This window comes from Scyliorhinus torazame, chromosome 8 (assembly GCF_047496885.1).
Source record: "Scyliorhinus torazame isolate Kashiwa2021f chromosome 8, sScyTor2.1, whole genome shotgun sequence".
Taxonomy (NCBI): Eukaryota; Metazoa; Chordata; class Chondrichthyes; order Carcharhiniformes; family Scyliorhinidae; genus Scyliorhinus; species Scyliorhinus torazame.
The window spans coordinates 211,195,737-211,213,910 of NC_092714.1; the positions used below are offsets into that span (position 1 = coordinate 211,195,737).

Sequence of the window (18,174 nt, forward strand, 5' to 3'; positions counted from 1 at the left end):
AGATGGGTTCAGCTCCTGTACAGGGCCCCGGTGGCAAGTGTGATTACAAATAGGCAACGATCTGACCACTTCCGACTATATAGGGGTACAAGACAGGGATGTCCCCTATCCCCGTTACTGTTTGCGTTGGCAATTGAGCCACTGGCCATAGCGCTGAGGGGCTCCAGGAAGTGGAGGGGGGTACTTAGAGGAGGAGAAGAGCATCGCGTGTCATTATACGCGGATGATTTGTTGTTGTATGTCGCGGATCCAGTGGAGGGGATGCCTGAGATAATGCAGACACTCAGGGAGTTTGGAGAATTTTCAGGATATAAATTGAGTATGGGGAAGAGTGAACTGTTTGTGATGCACCCCGGGGAACAGGGCAGGGGAATAGACGATTTACCGTTGAGGAGGGTAACAAGGGATTTCCGGTATTTGGGGATCCAGGTGGCAAGGAACTGGGGAACCTTGCATAAGCTTAACTTGGCACGACTGGTAGAGCAGATGGAAGAGGACTTTAGGAGGTGGGACATGGTGCCCCTGTCATTGGCGGGCAGGGTGCAGGCAGTTAAAATGGTGGTTCTTCCAAGGTTTCTTTTTGTGTTCCAGTGCCTCCCTGTACTGATTACAAAGGCCTTTTTTAAAAAGGTGAACAAGAGTATTATGAGCTTTGTGTGGGCTGGAAAGACCCCAAGAGTAAAGAGGGGGTTCCTGCAGCGCAGTAGGGACAGAGGGGGACTGGCACTGCCGAGTCTAAGTGATTATTATTGGGCCGCCAACATGTCAATGATATGTAAGTGGATGAGGGAAGGGGAAGGAGCGGCATGGAAAAGACTGGAGATGGCGTCATGTAGGGGAACTAGCCTAAAAGCACTGGCGACGGCGCCGTTGCCGTTCTCCCCGAAAAAATACACCACAAACCCAGTGGTGGTGGCAACTCTGAAAATTTGGGGGCAGTGGAGACGACATAAGGGAGTGACGGGTGCCTCAGTGTGGTCCCGATAAGGAACAATCATAGGTTCGTCCCGGGAAGGATAGATGCGGGATTTAAATCTTGGCAGCGAGCAGGAATTGCGAAATTGAAGGACTTGTTCTTAGACGGGACGTTCGTGAGTCTGGGAGCACTGACAGAAAAATATGGGCTGCCACCTGGGAATGCATTTCGCTATATGCAAGTGAGGGCATTTGTGAGGCAACAGGTGAGGGAATTTCTGCAGCTCCCGGCGCAAGAGATCCAGGACAGAGTGATTTTGGGGGCATGGGTGGGTGATGGTAGGGTGTCAGATACATATAGGGAAATAAGAGACGAAGGGGAGACGATGGTGGAGGAGCTGAAGGGAAAATGGGAGGAGGAGCTGGGGGAAGAGATAGAGGAGGGGCTGTGGGCAGATGCCCTAAGTAGGGTAAACTCTTCGTCCTCGTGTGCCAGGCTCAGCCTGATACAATTCAAGGTTCTACACAGGGTGCATATGACTGGAGCAAGGCTGAGTAGATTTTTTGTAGTGGAGGATAGGTGCGGGAGATGCGCGGGAAGCCCGGCGAACCACACCCACATGTTCTGGTCATGTCCGGTATTGCATGGGTTCTGGGTGGGAGTGGCAAAAGTGATTTCAAAGGTGGTGGGGGTCCGGGTCGAACCAGGCTGGGGGTTGGCTATATTTGGGGTTGCAGATGAGCCGGGAGTGCAGGAGGCGAGAGAGGCCGATGTTCTGGCCTTTGCGTCCCTAGTAGCCCGGCGAAGGATTCTACTTCTGTGGAAAGAAGCTAAACCCCCGGGCGTGGAGGCCTGGATAAACGACATGGCAGGGTTCATAAAATTGGAGCGGATAAAGTACGCACTAAGAGGTTTGGCTCAAGGGTTCACCAGGCGGTGGCAATCGTTCTTCGACTATCTCGCAGAGCGATAAGGAAAAATAGGAAAGGTAGCAGCAGCAACCCGGGGGGTGGGGATGGACTCATTTGGGTCCTCAGGGGTTTTATGTGTGTGTTATTATTATATTAGTTATTTATATTAGATTTTACGAAGTTACTATTTTAGTTACTATTTCTGTTGTTTCTTATTTTGTTGTTGGCAGTTGCCGTTCGTTAGCATATTATTTATTTAAAAAACGATCAATGTATATATTATTACAAAGTTGTAAAATGGGAAATTTTTGTTTTTGTTTGATCGAAAAACTTTAATAAAATATATATTTTTAAAAAATATACTGAGAAAATTAATATTTTCAGTTTTGGGATCATTCATCTTGCAGGTCATATTGAATGGCCTCGGTGTAGTATAAATGTCACTCCTTTGATCCCCATCTATATGCCCACCTAGAACTGGGATTTACCCCGCATGCTGCTCTTGCATTTACAAAGAAAGGTTTTGCACTTACCTTCACCTATTCTGTCTTCAGATCAGTTGCATACCTGATTCAATCTGGCCGGGAAGCAGTGCTATTTAATTAGGCACAGTATTGTCTGGACCGTGATTAGTTATATTTATGCTTTGGCGCATTGTGAAACCTACAGGTTAAAAGCAGAAATGGCAGTACAGGGTTGAGTTCCAAGCAGGCCTCTTCTTCCTTCTCACCAGCTGTTGGCCTGTTTCAATCTGGCTCTGTCCTCAATTAATATGCAATTGAGGTCTTATTATGGATGTAAAACTCCTGTTAGCATTTACACATGAATCTCCTGCCAGAGTCAATGGATGTTGTCTACATGGACTTCCAGAATGCATTTGATAAGATCTCGCACAAGATAGTTAGGAAAAATAAAAATGTACAGAATTGTAGGTAACCTTGTGACAAGGGTTGGTAATTAGTTGGGGTTAGGAGACAGAGAATAGAGACAAATCACTAAAACCAAGTGCACAGGTATGAAGAGTAATCTAATTGCCTAGTGGAATGATGACCTTTATCTCAATGGGGCTGGAATACAATGAGAAATTACACTTCTGTTGTGCATTAAGTTTTGGGCACTGGTCCTCAGGAAGCATATATTGCACTTAAAGGTGTGAAGTGCAGAATCATCAAAATTATACAGAATTTTAAAAGATTGATTTCAGGAATCATTAGGCTAAAGAAATATGGCGGGATTCTCCGGTCCACCAGCTGCATTTTCCGACGTGGCTCGCCCCCCCCGGCAGCGGGATTCTCCATTCCCGGACCCCGCCAATGGGGTTTCCATTGTGGCTACCTCACACTGTTGGGAAATCCGTGGGCGTGGGTACACTGCCGGCGGACTGGAGGATCCCACCGACGGAGAATTCCGCTGGTGGTTTATCTCTTAACTTCTACATTCCTTGTATTCACGACACAAGGGCAGCACGGTAGCATTGTGGATAGCACAATTGCTTCACAGCTCCAGGGTCCCAGGTTCGATTCCCGGCTTGGGTCACTGTCTGTGCGGAGTCTGCACGTCCTCCCCGTGTGTGCGTGGGTTTCCTCCGGGTGCTCCGGTTTCCTCCCACAGTCCAAAGATGTGCCGGTTAGGTGGATTGGCCATGATAAATTGCCTTTAGTGTCCAAAATTGCCCTTAGTGTTGAGTGGGGTTACTGGGTTATGGGGATAGGGTGGAGGTGTTGACCTTGGGTGGGGTGCTCTTTCCAAGAGCCGGTGCAGACTCGATGGGCCGAATGGCCTCCTTCTGCACTGTAAATTCTATGAAAAAAAAAACAAGGGCGACATAGTGGCACCGTGGTTAGCACCGCTGCCTCACAGCGCCAGGGACCCGGGTTCAATTCTGGCCTTGGGTGGCTGTCTGTATGAAGTTTGCACGATTTCCCCGTGTCTGCATGGATTTCCTCCAGGTTCTCTGGTTTCCTCCCAAAGTCCAAAAATGTGCAAGTTAGGTGGATTGGCCATGCTAAATTGCCCCAAAGTGTCTAAAGGTTAGGTGGGCTTACAGGGGTAGGCTGGGGGAATGGGCCTCGGTGGGGTGTTCTTTCAGAAGGTCAGTGCAGATTCCATGGGTAAAATGGCCTCCTTCTCCATAATTTTCCAAAAATATGGCCAAGTGTCAGCTTCTGACTGTAAACCAGCGTGGTTCTCTCCAGAAACTCCCTACCACTCTCCCCCCTCCCCATGGCAATGGAAGACCCCCTCCAGAGGCATCGGGATGGCAGTATCGGGGAAGTATTGGGGGGGCACTCCCCGCCTGCTCATTCGCTGATGCGTTACCCTCTAACACATATCAGGGGAAGCCCCCCGGGCGTGTCCACCTCAGTGCCCTGATACTTTCTCCTACCACTGCCAGTGTGCCAGGGTCAATGGCCATCCTCCGGGCACCTCTGCACCCCCAGCGTTGTCATCATGACTGGAATTTATTTTTGCAAACCAGTAGTGATTTGCGCCAGCCTGACGCAACACCGCTGAGGGAGCAGTCCACGGGGTTGGACGCTATGGCGTAAAGCCGTTTAATGCTATTTAAATACATGCAAATTCATGTTAATCAGGTTCACGTCTTCACTGGGCATAAACCTGATCATGTCACCGGCAGAGGGCGGGGAAGATCTCAAACTGAGATCTCCTCAGCGCAAATCCCACCATGGTCCTCTCGTGAGATTTTGCTGCCATAATGGGATTTGTGCTCATGGTGAACAGACCTGAAAAACGCGCCCAATGATGACGGACTTGTTGGCGAACCATCTTTGTTGAATAGTCTACAACAGACCTGAAACTGAGGCAAAGAAAGCCACCAATGTTGAAAAGCTTTGGAAACTAGGGGTCCAATGTCACCTGTTCCTCCCAAGCGTGCTACACTGTACATATATCAAGCTACAAATTACTCTCACCGGATCCTTTTGAAATCCACTTCCATTGCTGTCATTGGCAGCAGCTTCCAGGCCATTATCACTTGCTTTATTAAAAGTTCCTCAGATCTGTCTACATTTCTTGCCCAAAATCTTAAATCTATTTCCCCAACTCCCATCAGTTAATGGGAATAATTTTCTTTCACTACATTATCTAAACCTGTCATAATCTTGTACAAATCTACCCTCAATCTCCTTTACTCAAAGGAGGACAACTCTAGCTTCTCCAACCAAACCTTGTAGCTAAAATCCCTCTTCGTGGAACCATTCTGGTAAATCTCTTCTACACCTGTACAGGGACTGCCACTTTCTATCCCTTCTCCCAAAACATTTTACCTGCCTCTTTCCTGCATTAAATTCCATTTGCCATTTTTGCAACAGTAGCAGGAGGGAGAATTTGTTTTTTACCAACTGAAATAGTGTCAGAGGGTCAAGGACAGGAGCCACAAGAGGAAAAGAAGGAAGTCAAGGGGAGCAGAGAGTTCCCGAAGGATGGCTCATAAGGGAGAGGGGCGAAGGGGGTGATGGTGCAGGGAATGATCATTGCCACTTGATTGAAGACTGCTTTTGAGAGAGGTCTGTTCCTTCTATCAAAAAGTCCATCATCTTCATTCAATCCTTTCAAACTGTTCCACATGAAGAACACAAAAACATAACAAATTAATGAAATCATTCTTCACCTACGACAAAAATAAACAATGAACTGATCATCGGCAATGTCTTGTCAAGGTTATTGTCTTGTGCAGTTCCCCTCCTTTGGGTAGGTCTAGCTCAGTTTTCAAACTTTTTTCCGGGGACCCATTTTTACCAACCAGCCAACCTTTGGGACCCAACCTGGCCGACCTTTGTGACCCACGTCGGCCGACCTTCGCGACCCACGCCAGCTGACCTTCACGGCCCACACCGGCCGACATTCGCGGCCCACGCCGGCCGACCTTTGCGACCCACGCCAGCTGACCTTCGCAGCCTACGCCAGCTGACCTTCGCGGCCTACGCCAGCTGACCTGCGCGACCCACCATTTTCTCTTTCCTTGTTTGCTTCTGACAAAAATGGAGGAAATGGTTTTGGGTCCCTTTGGCCCTCATACACGCTCCTCCAATGGAACCTGTTGGATGAAGGGGAAGCCTTCCGGTGTGGGAAAGTATGGAGTCGCCATCTGTCCAAAGTTCTGCATTTTTTTCCGGTAAAATGTTATCAAATAAAACTCCCCCTGAACTTGTAAAAAAAATAAAAATAAAATAAATGGAAAAAATAAAAATAGAATGAATAAAATAAAATGAATAAATCCGCCCCCCCCAACTTTGTATAAAATATAGCTGCGACCGTTTAAAAAAAAAGGGGCCACACTGCGCATGCGTGCCCAATCACTGGTGCGGCGCGCAGATGATCGGGCACGCATGCACAGTGCGGCGGTTTTTTTTTTAACATGTTCACAGCCATTTTGAAGACCGCTTGCCGCTGCCGTTATTAAAAGCCGGCTACTGCGGCTGTTGGGCATGGATTTGCGCGATTGGGATCGCCGCGAAGGACGGCTCTGCGACCCTCCCGACACCTGCCCGCGACCCATCCGCCGATTGCGCCCCTGAGTTTGACACTGCCTGGTCTAGCTGCTATATTTTATGCGCAACTTGGTCCTGGAAGAGAGAGAGTGATTTATTGTGAATAGGTGTTTTTACAGGTGTGCATGTTTGTCTGTGTGAGGCCACACATGATTGAAGAGCTCTGAGATATGTCTGAGGTGTGGGAAGTCCCAAACATTAAATTCTGCCGTCAGTGCCAAATTGGATGGTGCAATACGTTGAGATTGTAATGCTGGTTGTGATGCAATGATTGAGACATGTTCATGAGATGGGACCTCACCTTAACCACTCGTGTTAGAACATTAACTTCCTTGCATCACTGGAGTCACGTCCTGGCAGCAGTGCTCCTAGCTGTGATCTTCTCAGCCATCTCATTATACATCCATCACATTAGCTGCTTCTGTGGCCTCCCTCTTTGCCGCTTCACGCAGGTCCTTCTCCTCCTTTCTTGGTCCCCCAGTCATCCTGATACATGCCATTATCTCTCAGTCAGTGCATTCCACACATTCAGTGGAAGTCCATGTGGGGAGGCTACACATGCTACTCCATGGAAATTCGTCCTAATCAACACTTGAGTGTCAATTTTGGCTCCTCCAGGCATGTTTAAATTAGGGTAATCAGCAATTAGTTCCAAAACTGATCAAAACAAGACTTTTAAAAAATGTTTCTGATTTTTCCAATTAAGGGTCAATTTGGTGTGGCCAATCCACCTACCCAGCACATCTTTGGGTTGTGGGGGTGAGACCCATGCAGACACATAGAGAATGTGCAAACTCCACACTGACAGTGATGCAGGGCCATATCTAACCCGGATCCTCAGCGTGTGAGGCAACAGTAGGCCGCCCCAAAACGAGACAGAATTATAAAAAACACAGTATCCCTATGCTTTATACATTAAAATGTGGGAAGCGCTGGCAAGTCCGACTCATTCCTAATTTGTTGCTGACACTAATTGCCCTGAGAAGGTGGTGGTGGCAAGCCAACTTAATGAACCACTTTAGTCCCTCTCATGCAGGTACATCCACAGGGCGTCAGGGAGGGAGTGCCTGTTTTCATTCTTTTCCCAAAATAACCCCAATCTTAAAATTAGAATTTGGTCATTAGAGAGTGAAATCAGAATGTACAGTGGAGCCTTTTTTATATACATCTTTGAAAAGGTTCCTGATACTGTTTATTGGTTTTAAATGTTATCAAATCTTGTTTGCAATCACTAAGAATGTATTGCAAATACTCTAGTGGTTTACATGGGATACCTATCACATGATGAAGCATTGAAGTGTACTGAAAAGTGTTGGGTCAGCTGATTTCTCCCAGGAAGAGCAATTGGCCTTAACATTCCTGGGTCACCATAGGAAAAATAGCCAAAATTTACACCTAATTACCATCCAGTGAACTATTGATCTATGTGCATATAGCACACAACATCAGTGGTGAGATTCTCCATTCCTGGGATTAAGTGTTGATGCCGGGGCAGGATTTGTGGATTCCCACAACAGCAAAACTAGCGCCACTCCTGGACTGATTCAGTGACCGTGGAGGGATAAGCACTGGCGTCACATGGAACACAACTGATTCCAATGAGAAACGGTGCGGGATTCACTAGGTCTGTGATTGACACTCGGGAGGCTGACAAGCTGCAGCCGCATATACATATTACACTCCCCACACACACTCATCACAGCCAACAAGATGGCACTGGTTGCTCTGGAGAGTGACCATCCCACTGATGGGTCAGCTGGGGCCAGAGAGTACCTAGGGGGGGTGCCCTGGGGGGACACGCATACCACCTGTGGCAGTTCACAGTGAGCAGTGAGCAGCGTGTGCGGATGCATGGCTGCCTTGCAGGCCACGGCAATGGTGCTCCATGCCCGCCCACCCAGGTCCAGCAACCCACCTCCTGGCCAACCCCCCCCCCCCCCCGCTACTCCCCCTGGACCTGGCACAAGCTCCCCGACCAGCGGCATGACTGTCAGCAAACTATGGCAATCTTGGACACTTTCCGTACCCTCTCTTTCTCCCTCAACAGCCATGCGCCCCGTTGGGAATTCACCCCAGTGGGGGCGGAGCATTGCGGAGGCCTCGGAGGATACTGGGTCAGGCCCACTAATGATATGCCAACGGTGTTTACTGTACAAGCATTGATGCCGCTGCCGAGGCGACGGAGAATTGAGATTTGGTGTGAAACCAGCTCCTGCCATGATTTTGGTGTCCAAACTGATTTTTTGCCCAATCGCGTTTCCCGAATCTGGGGCGAAATTCTCCGGAAACGGCGCGATGTCCGCCGACTGGCGCCCAAAACGGCGCAAATCAGACTGTCATTGCGCCGCCCCAAAGGTGCGGAATGCTCCGCAACTTTGGGGGCCGAGCCCCAACCTTGAGGGGCTAGGTCGGCGCCGGACGAATTTCCGCCCTGCCAGCTGGCGGAAAAGGCCTTTGGTGCCCCGCCAGCTGGCGCAGAAATGACATCTCTGGGCGGCGCATGCGCGGGAGCGTCAGCGGCCGCTGACAGCATTCCCGCGCATGAGCAGTGGAGAGAGTCTCTTCTGCCTCCGCCATGGTGGAGACCGTGGCGGAGGCGGAAAGGAAAAAGTGCCCCCACGGCACAGGCCCGCCCGCGGATCGGTGGGCCCCGATCGCGGCCAGGCCACCGTGGGGGCACCCCCTGGCTCCAGATCGCCCCGCGCCCCCCCCAGGACCCCGGAGCCCGCCCGCGCCGCCTTGTCCCGCCGGTAAGGTAGGTGGTTTAATTTACGCCGGCGGGACAGGCATTTTATCGGCGGGACTTCGGCCCATCCGGGCCGGAGAATCGCGCGGGGGGGGGCCCGTCAACCGGCGCGGCGCGATTCCCGCCCCCGCCGAATCTCTGGTGCCTGGAGACTTCGGCAGCCGGTGGGGGCAGGATTCACGCCAGCCCCCGGCGATTCTCTGACCCGGTGGGGGGTCGGAGAATCTTGCCCCAGGTGTCGGCTGATGGAGAATCCCAATCCAGGTTTTTCTGTTGAAAAGAGACAGGTTTGAATAATTTCGCTGCGTTTTCAAAGTGGCTGCGGACCCAGTTTGGGCACGATTTCCAAGTCCCCGGGGTTGTCATGGGATTCCAATGCCTCTGGAGAAAGTTGCAATTTTTAACGGGCTGCTGGGGGAGGGAACGGGAATCTTGCTTGCCATCAATTAATGACTCTTTAAGTTCCTTTAGGAACTTGTAAAGGGGCCTTTCCAGTACAGTGCTGAATGGAATTTTTACACTTTACATTGGTGAATCTGAAGAGTTGGCGCATATCTGGCAGGTTAGCCCTGGGACCAAATAAAGTTTATTTGTCTTTGTTGTAAAGCTGTTTTTTAATGGGCCTACTTGTGCGGTGTAAACTCTGGATCTTCTCCTGGCCTCTTCCAGCCCCATCAGCGCTACTGGTCCTGTAAGGGATTTAAGCAAGCTATCGCTTGTCTTTGAAGCTGACACCAGGTCAGCAGCTTTCACTTTCTGGAAGCACTTCCCGTCAATAATTGGGCGCTGAGTCTGCCTTCTTCACAACCAGGTCATTTGGGTCTAAAATGAGCATTATGAGAGCGATGCAGCTGAAGGTGCACGGTGAGAAACCAGAATTCTTAAAATCCAGCCCATTAACCCTACTTTTCTCCTTACATACGCCTGACCCACTGAGCATTTCAGACAATTGCTGTGTTTCTTTCAGGCTGTTTTGTGATGTTCTTCTTGGTTCACAATCTACAGATGTTTGCTGACTTAAGCCATACAATGAGAATGAGCACTTGGGCAAATTACTAAGGGGTCTGTCAAATACCTATTACACATCAGTCTTCAAGAGAGGAAAATGAAACAAAAGGAGAAAACTAGAAAACAGGGCAGCATGGTAGCATAGTGGTTAGCACAATGGCTTCACAGCACCAGGGTCCCAGGTTCGATTCCGGCTTGGGTCACTATCTGTACGGAGTCTGCACGTTTTCCCCTTGTCTGCTCTGGTTTCCTCCCACAGTCCGAAGATGTGCAGGGGTCGATGGATTGGCTATGCTACATTGCCCTTAATGTCCAAAACAAAGGTAAGGAAAGGTGGGGTTACGGGGATAGGGTGGAAGTGTGGGGATAGGGTGGAAGTGTGGGGTTAGGTAGGGTGCTCTTTCCAAGGGCCGGTTCAGACTCGATGGGTCGAATAGCCTCCTTCTGCACTGTAAATTCTGTGATTCTGTGAATGCAATATGATATAAATCACTTCTGAAGGAAGCAGAATCCACTTGTACCTTCCAAATTGTCCATGATTTGATTGGGAAGATTTTGTTTTGTTGCACTGCTGCGATCTTTATGAATTATTTTTATGGGTAAGGTAATTCAAACTTGACATGCACCTCGATGTTTTATGCCTTGAGTCCAGGGCGGTTCATTCTATAGCTCCTGAAATTGAGGCAATACTAAGCTTACTGTGAATGAGGTCGAACCACACACTCTCAACACCAGTCACATTGCTTCAACATTCAACTCCAGCCGGTGTTATTGATCACATGGTCTAATTGCCAGATGTTAACAACTTGTTTATGGAAGGATGCCTTTTGAAAATATTTTCATTGGAGACATTTCTTTTCACTATTCAGTTTGTAAAGTTATATATTGATCAGAAACTGTTGTAAGCTAATAACTATAAGTTGCTGTGTGATAATATATTGGTTCATCCACTTGCTCTGCTTTCCCCATTAATTATTCCTCATGCATATCTGGTTGACATCTGCCATTGCAGAAGCTGTGCTACCGCTAAGCTTATTATAGTTCTATAAACTGTCATTTAATTCCTAATCTGTGTAGCATTTATATACAAACAGTGACTAGGGTAATAGTTTTGTGCCTTTTAACTAGTGTCATCAAAAGTGACTGTGGCATGCAAAATGGTTCATTGGTTAGATTATATTTATTCATGTGGTCACTTAACAACAGTGTTTTTATTCTATCTTTTATTGTAGAAAACCGCACATTCACTCAGTTGACACACTGAGAAAATGTTGTTGTAACTGGTTATGTTGATGTTGTTTGGGTTATTATGTGAATGGAGAGAAAGTAAGCATTCCCTTTGATGAGGTTGGGAGGGGCCTCAGTAGCCTTACATAACACACAAATTGTTGTTTGTTCAAGCTCCATCACACAGTGATAATTATGTATCTTAGTCCGAATCTGTCTATTGCTTCAATTGATGCAGGTTCAAAGGTTAGGAATCATTTGTGGTTTTGGATCTATGGTCAAAATGTAATATACACCTCTCCCCCGGTAGCGGGTTTGGAGCCAGGGGTGGGGTGGGGGGTGGGGGGGTGTGACATTTAATCAGGCAGGAAGATATGGGGTGGGAATCCTGACACCGTCCCACCTTTTCCCGATTAAATCCAGGACGGGAAAACTCGTGAATGGTCTGTGGGGTTTACTTGCAGTCTCCAAAGGCCCTTGTTCAAAACCACTCAGAGCTTGATCGAGAGAGCCTTCACTGGGAAGGGGATAGAGCCTCAGAAAACCACACGCTGCTCTTTCTTCTGAGTCCCCCCCCCCCGCCCCTTGCCACACGTCCAGCCAACGAACCCATCCTTCCGAACTCCATCCTGCCCATGCTCACCTGTGGCCGGGGTCCCTCTGCAACCCTTGACCTCTGATGGGTGCATTATCAGCAGCTGCCACCGCTGCCAGTGGTGCTTTTGGGCAATGGAGAGGCCGGCAGCCACTCTCAGGGGACAGGATTTACACCCCAGGGTCCTGAATCCCAGGAAGGCCCATCACTGTTTTGTTAAGTGCCTGATGAACACTTAATTCTGAGGGGCCTTCAACAAAGGAAGTTGGGCTCCAGTTGGTTCTCCAGCTAGTGGGAAAGACCGCCGTCACCAACATTAAATTCTGTAAAATGTTTTTCTTAATGTGTACAAGTACCTTGTTATTTTTGGAATAATTTCAGGTTCCAGCAGTTGCTTAAGGAATGGGGAATGAAGATCCTCTGCTTTATCTTCCATGCAGTGAATTTATACATAATTACTTTAATCTTTATGTAGGGTCCGTCATAGCTGTGGAAAAATAAATTCAGGTTAAACAATAAAAATATTTCCATATCTTTCTGAGGGTTCATTTTGTTGTTTGCAGTTGATGTTCGTATGATCACTACAGGGAAGAACAACTTACTCACTATGGGAATGTTATGATGCAAGACTTTGTCAGGAAATTAATATTAAATAACTTGAGCTGCCTGTTGATCTGTCAGAATAGAGGTTTAGTGCAAAGGAGGTGGAATGGTCTTCCAACTCAACTTCCAATCTGTTATCCACCTACCCCTATCCTCACTCCAGTGAATATTCAGCCCAATGGAATGTTCTGCCCATCTGAATCACATGTGTGACTTTAAAAGCCACAAAATCATGAAATGGATTGTGCTGGCATTTGTAACACTGCATTTATACTTTTGCATCCTTTACTATGCCAAAAACCCTACACTATAACAATGGGAAAATCAAATCATTTCATCTGATTTGTGCGCTGCTAAATTACAGTACAAAGTTGGTCAAACAGTATATTTAGCAGTCACCTTTAACACCACGGATGTTCTTATTTTGCCAGTCAAGTATTATGTTTGCTGCAGTTTCCATAATTAATGCATCCTTACTTAATCATGAATACAGTAAATTGGAAATATTAGGGTGGCATGGTGGCACAGTGGTTAGCACTGCTGCCTCACAGCTCCAGGGTCCAAGGTTAAATTCCGGCCTCGGGTGACTGTCTGTGTGGAGTCTGCACGTTCTCCCTGTGTCTGCATGGTTTCCTCCCACAGCCCAAAGATGGGCAGGTTAAGTGGATTGGCCAAGCTAACTTGCCCCTTAGTGTCCAAAAGGTTAGGTGGGGTTATTGGGTTACAGCGATAGGGTGAGCCCCAACATTGAGGGGCTAGGCCGGCGCCAGAGGGATTTCCGCCCCGCCAGCTGGCGGAAATGGCGTTTGTTGCCCCGCCAGCTGGCGCGGAAATGCGGCGCATGCGCGGGAGCGTCAGCGGCCGCTGACAGTTTCCCGGCGCATGCGCGGGAGCGTCAGCGGCGGCCGACAGTTTCCCGCACATGCGCAGTGGGGAGAGCCTCTTCCGCCTCCGCCATGGTGGCGGCCGTGGCGGAGGCAGAAGGGAAAGAGTGCCCCCACAGCACAGGCCCGCCCGCGGATCGGTGGGCCCCGATCGCGGGCCAGGCCACCGTGGGGGCACCCCCCCGGGGCCAGATCGCCCCGCGCCCCCCCCAGGACCCCGGAGCCCGCCCATGCCGCCTGGTCCCGCCGGTAAATACCAGGTTTAATTTACGCCGGTGGGACAGGCAATTTCTGGGCGGGACCTCGGCCCATACGGGCCGGAGAATTGAGCGGGGGTTCCCGCCAACCGGCGCGGCCCGATTCCCGCCCCCGCCCAATCTCCGGTACCGGAGACTTCGGCGGGGGCGGGGGCGGGATTCACGGCGGCCAACGGCCATTCTCCGACCCGGCGGGGGGTCGGAGAATGACGCCCCTGAAGTCTGAAAAATTGAAAACATCAACTTTTTAAAGGTTCTGAACCCAGATGATCAGTAGAAAATTGCTCCCTCATTGGTAAAAGTTCTCCAATTGAGGAGAAGACTCTTTCATTCAATTGGGCCCGGAAACGTGACAGGGTTGAAGCCAGAAAATCTTGAAGTTAGCTTTGTTCCAAATGCAAAGAAGAGAAAAACTAAAATGAGCTTGCTCATTCAAGGGCATAATTTGAGTGTCGGCTGTGTCCTGCGATGGATACATAGAACACATATTCTTAAATAATCATCCCTCCGGTATCAGGGAGAAGTTGTTCTTGTTTTTGAATGAGATTACAATTTATGGGCAGTTTTGTACTATGGGCCCATACCTGTGCAGAGAGTGAGGAGCCTAAGATCATTTTATGAAACAGTTTAACAAAAAGTTAATCCAGCTGGCAGAACGAGGAGACTTCCATCAGGCTTGGAAAAATTCAAATATTGACCCCATATCTGAAAAGACAGTACCCAATCCTGTACAGCCTTGCCCCTCCCTCTACACTAAGTACATTGAATAAAATTAGAAACAGATGGTAAATATTTAGAAGCATCTACAAATAAAAATTACTATTTTCATACGTCACAAATTCTCATGGAATTATAATTTCAATTGAAACAATATTACGGTTTCATTTACAGTAAAGATAGTTACAGTTTACATTCCCTTTCACAAAGCCAAATGTTTTTATTACTTTAACTCCCGCTGACATTGGCATCAAGGCATGTTTCAATTTTTTTCTTTCCAGTAACTAATAAAAGCCAAGCAAAATATTTGAAAGAAGGAAATGACACATTATACCCAAGTGTAAAATTACAGCACCAGTCTCAAGTTCAGTTTGATTGTGAGGTGTGGTGAGAGGGTCAGAGGAAGTCACTGCTGCAACATTACTTTCATTTTGTAAAACCCACCTGCTTAGATATTCCTGCACTAAAATGCATTTACTAAAAGTTAAGGAATAATTTGATTACTTGGTTTCACATTCTGCTAACAGACATGGAAATTCCTGAAGTACGCAGGAGGTCTGGCAGAGAATAGAATCATATAATCCCTACAGTGCAGAAGGAAGCCATTCAGCCCATCAGGTCTACACCAACCTTTTGAATGAGCCCGCTACCCATATCCACTCCCACGTCCACCCCTCCCTATCCCCATAGCCTAACCTGCACATCCCTGGACACTAAGGGGCAATTTATCATGGCCAATCCACCTAATCAACACATACTTGGACTGTGGGAGGAAACTCGAGCACCCGGAAGAAATCCACGCCGACTCGGGAGAATGTACAAACTCCTCACAGACAGTGACCCAAGGCAGAATTTAACCCATGTCCCTGGCGCTGTGAGGCAGCAGTGCTAACCACTGTGCCACAATGCCGCTCGAAACAGACTTTTGGTTCGAAAAACAGAGTTAATGTTTCAAGTCTGTGATCTTTTTGGCAATGCCTCCTTCAACTTCGCTCAAATTCTCCTCCCCCTCCCATCATCTCCCATACCATCTCTTCCCTCCCCCTTACCCCTCCTTCCATGCTATTTCCCTATTGTGTTATTATAATGATATGATATTATATAATATCTTCCAATGTAGTCAATGGACGGGATTCTGTGGCTTCCCATGACTGAGGCGGCGCTGGACACAGTCCGCAGCCGCCACGCGAGGCTGACAAAACCTCAGACCACAAGTGATCCACGCCATCGGGAAGTCGGCCCATTGGAGGTGGAGCATCGGGGGAGGGCCTTCAGCTGACGTCCTGAGGCCGTCCCAATGGCGTGCGGTGTACTCATCGATGATGCCATTTTGGAGGGGGCGGATCATCCAAAGACAGGCACCGACCCTGATTTTGACGTCAAACGGGATTCTCCGCACAATCGGCGAATGCGATTTCGGCATCGGCAATCGGAGAATCCTGCCGTAAGTGTTGAAGCCAACGCAGAATCCGTGAACTTTTACGACAGAAAAAATGGCACCGCACCTGGATACCGCTACTGTTGAGGGGCTAGCACCAGTGTCACGTGGAACGCAATTGATTCCAATGAAAAAGGTGCGGGTTTTGCCGGGTCCATGATTGACCCTCAGGAGGCTGAGGAGCTGCAGCCGCACATACACATTACGCTCCCCACACACATTTATCCCAGCCAAAAAGATGGCACGGGTTGTGCTGGAGCACGCCCATACAGCTGATGGGACGGCTGGGGCCAGAGAGCACCCAGGGGGGTGCCTTGGGGTGACACCTATATGACCTGTGGCACTAAGTTCACAGTGGGCTGTTAGCGGTGTGCGCAGCTGTATGGCTGCTTTGCCGGCTGCGACAATGGTGTTCCATGCCTGTCCACCTCGACCCCACAGCCGACCTCCTGGCCACCCCTCCGGCCCTGGCAGAAGCCCCCCGGCCAGCGGCACAACTGTCAGCAAACTATGGGTATGTTGGACACCTTCCGTACCCCCTCTCTCTCCCTCAGCAGCTGCCACACCGGTTTCACAAGTGAACCGCGCCATCAGGAAAATAAACGTGCAAACTCCACACGGACAGTGACCCAGGGGCGGGATTCGAACCCGGGTACTCAGCGCCGTAGGCAGCAATGCTAACCACTGTGCCACCATGCTGCCCTATGTTGTGTTATTTTAATGATATAATGCTTTGAGTGCATTTACTGTACAAGCCACAAAGCGCCATTTGCTCATAAGGAATTGAGGAAACACATTGTAAGTTCATTTATTATGATTTAGCACATGAGAAGATTTAAGCATAAATATAAAGCTTGAAAGCATCAGAGATATGTGTGTGTGCTCTGATCAAAACAAAAGTGAAACTAAGACTGCATCACATGACACATTGCCCTTCCAGTGATGTCACGATGATATTCCTCTCCCCTTCTCCTCACCTTCGTCCCCTGCCACTCGCTCAGAGTGAAATCCAAAGATACTAATGAATATAAACAAGTGTCTTGACTTTTAAAGACATTAAATGCATTTAGATTAATTAAAAACAAATTCCAATTTTGTAAATGTAATAACTAGAAGAAGGAGGAGAGAGATCATTTAGGAATTACCGATGCTACATGTCTTCATTACTGATCTGGAGTATCAGTTCATACCTTACATCAGATATCACATTCCTCGTTCTTTGTCTCCACTATTCTCTCCTCCATTTGTGCTTCATGACTAATCTGGTTCACTGGCATTAACATCAATAGAGAAAATCCTCAGAGTAGATGTATTTAAGCTGGTAATTGGATGGTCAGGAATAAGTGGCACTAAATACAATGATGTTTTTGGAATGGTTGAGGCAGTGTGCTGATGAAATTGCTCTTCCCCAATGTCTCTGGCGAAGAACAAAAATACAGGTTTCTTGTAAACGTTGAATGTCGTGTAAAAATAGCCCTGTGAGAATTTGCTTCGCATGCTGTTCTAGAATGCCTGCATTAATGGTGAGGCGAGTGATGAATAAAGAGATGAGATAACATTTGTATTAACCTTTAACGTGTAGGAGGTGGCCAGATTTCCATAACCTAACCTCCATACAACCTCTGTGTCAAGAAGCCCAAGCACTCCCTCTTCTATGAACTAAGGGGTTGGTGGTTACACGGGCCTCATTCTGCGCAAATGTGTTTAAGATATTTATTCAAGATATTTACACACCGCCTTGTCCTACAAGGAGAAAATTAAGAAGTTCAGTGTTGGCATGATTCATGTACCAGTATTTTGCAGCCAGTAGTGGATGTGAGAACATTGACATACATCAAACATCTGTATCAGCAAGAAAATAGAGTGAAATTCCCATGAACAATTTGGGTAAAGACATTTTTGCAGGCAGCTACTGGGAATGGCACTGGCGCCCTGTGGCAAAATGGCGATGCATGAGAAGAATTGACTCGAGTGAAATAGCAACAGACCAGTTCATTGCGCTGGTGGGGAATCAATTCAACCCGACTTGGTCCACCATTGTACAACAATACAAATTTAAAGGGCAGCACCGTGGTGCAGTGGTTAGCATTGCTGCCTCACGGCGCCGAGGTCCCAGGTTCATAGATCATAGATCATAGAATTTACAGTGCAGAAGGAGGCCATTCGGCCCATCGAGTCTGCACCAGCTCTTGGAAAGAGCACACTACCCAAGGTCAACACCTCCACCCTATCCCCATAACCCAGTAACCCCACCCAACACTGAGGGCAATTTTGGACACTAAGGGCAATTTAGCATGGCCAATCCACCTAACCTGCACATCTTTGGACTGTGGGAGGAAACCGGAGCACCCGGAGGAAACC

General features: G+C 48.2%; 1 non-coding gene across 1 annotated transcript; it reads left to right on the forward strand.

Moving 5' to 3' along the window:
* The first annotated feature begins 11,396 nt into the window (after nt 1-11,396).
* On the forward strand, nt 11,397-11,486 carry LOC140428948 (U6atac minor spliceosomal RNA). The gene has a single exon (XR_011948952.1). It is a non-coding gene; the product is annotated as a U6atac minor spliceosomal RNA (small nuclear RNA).
* Nucleotides 11,487-18,174: the final 6,688 nt, after the last annotated feature.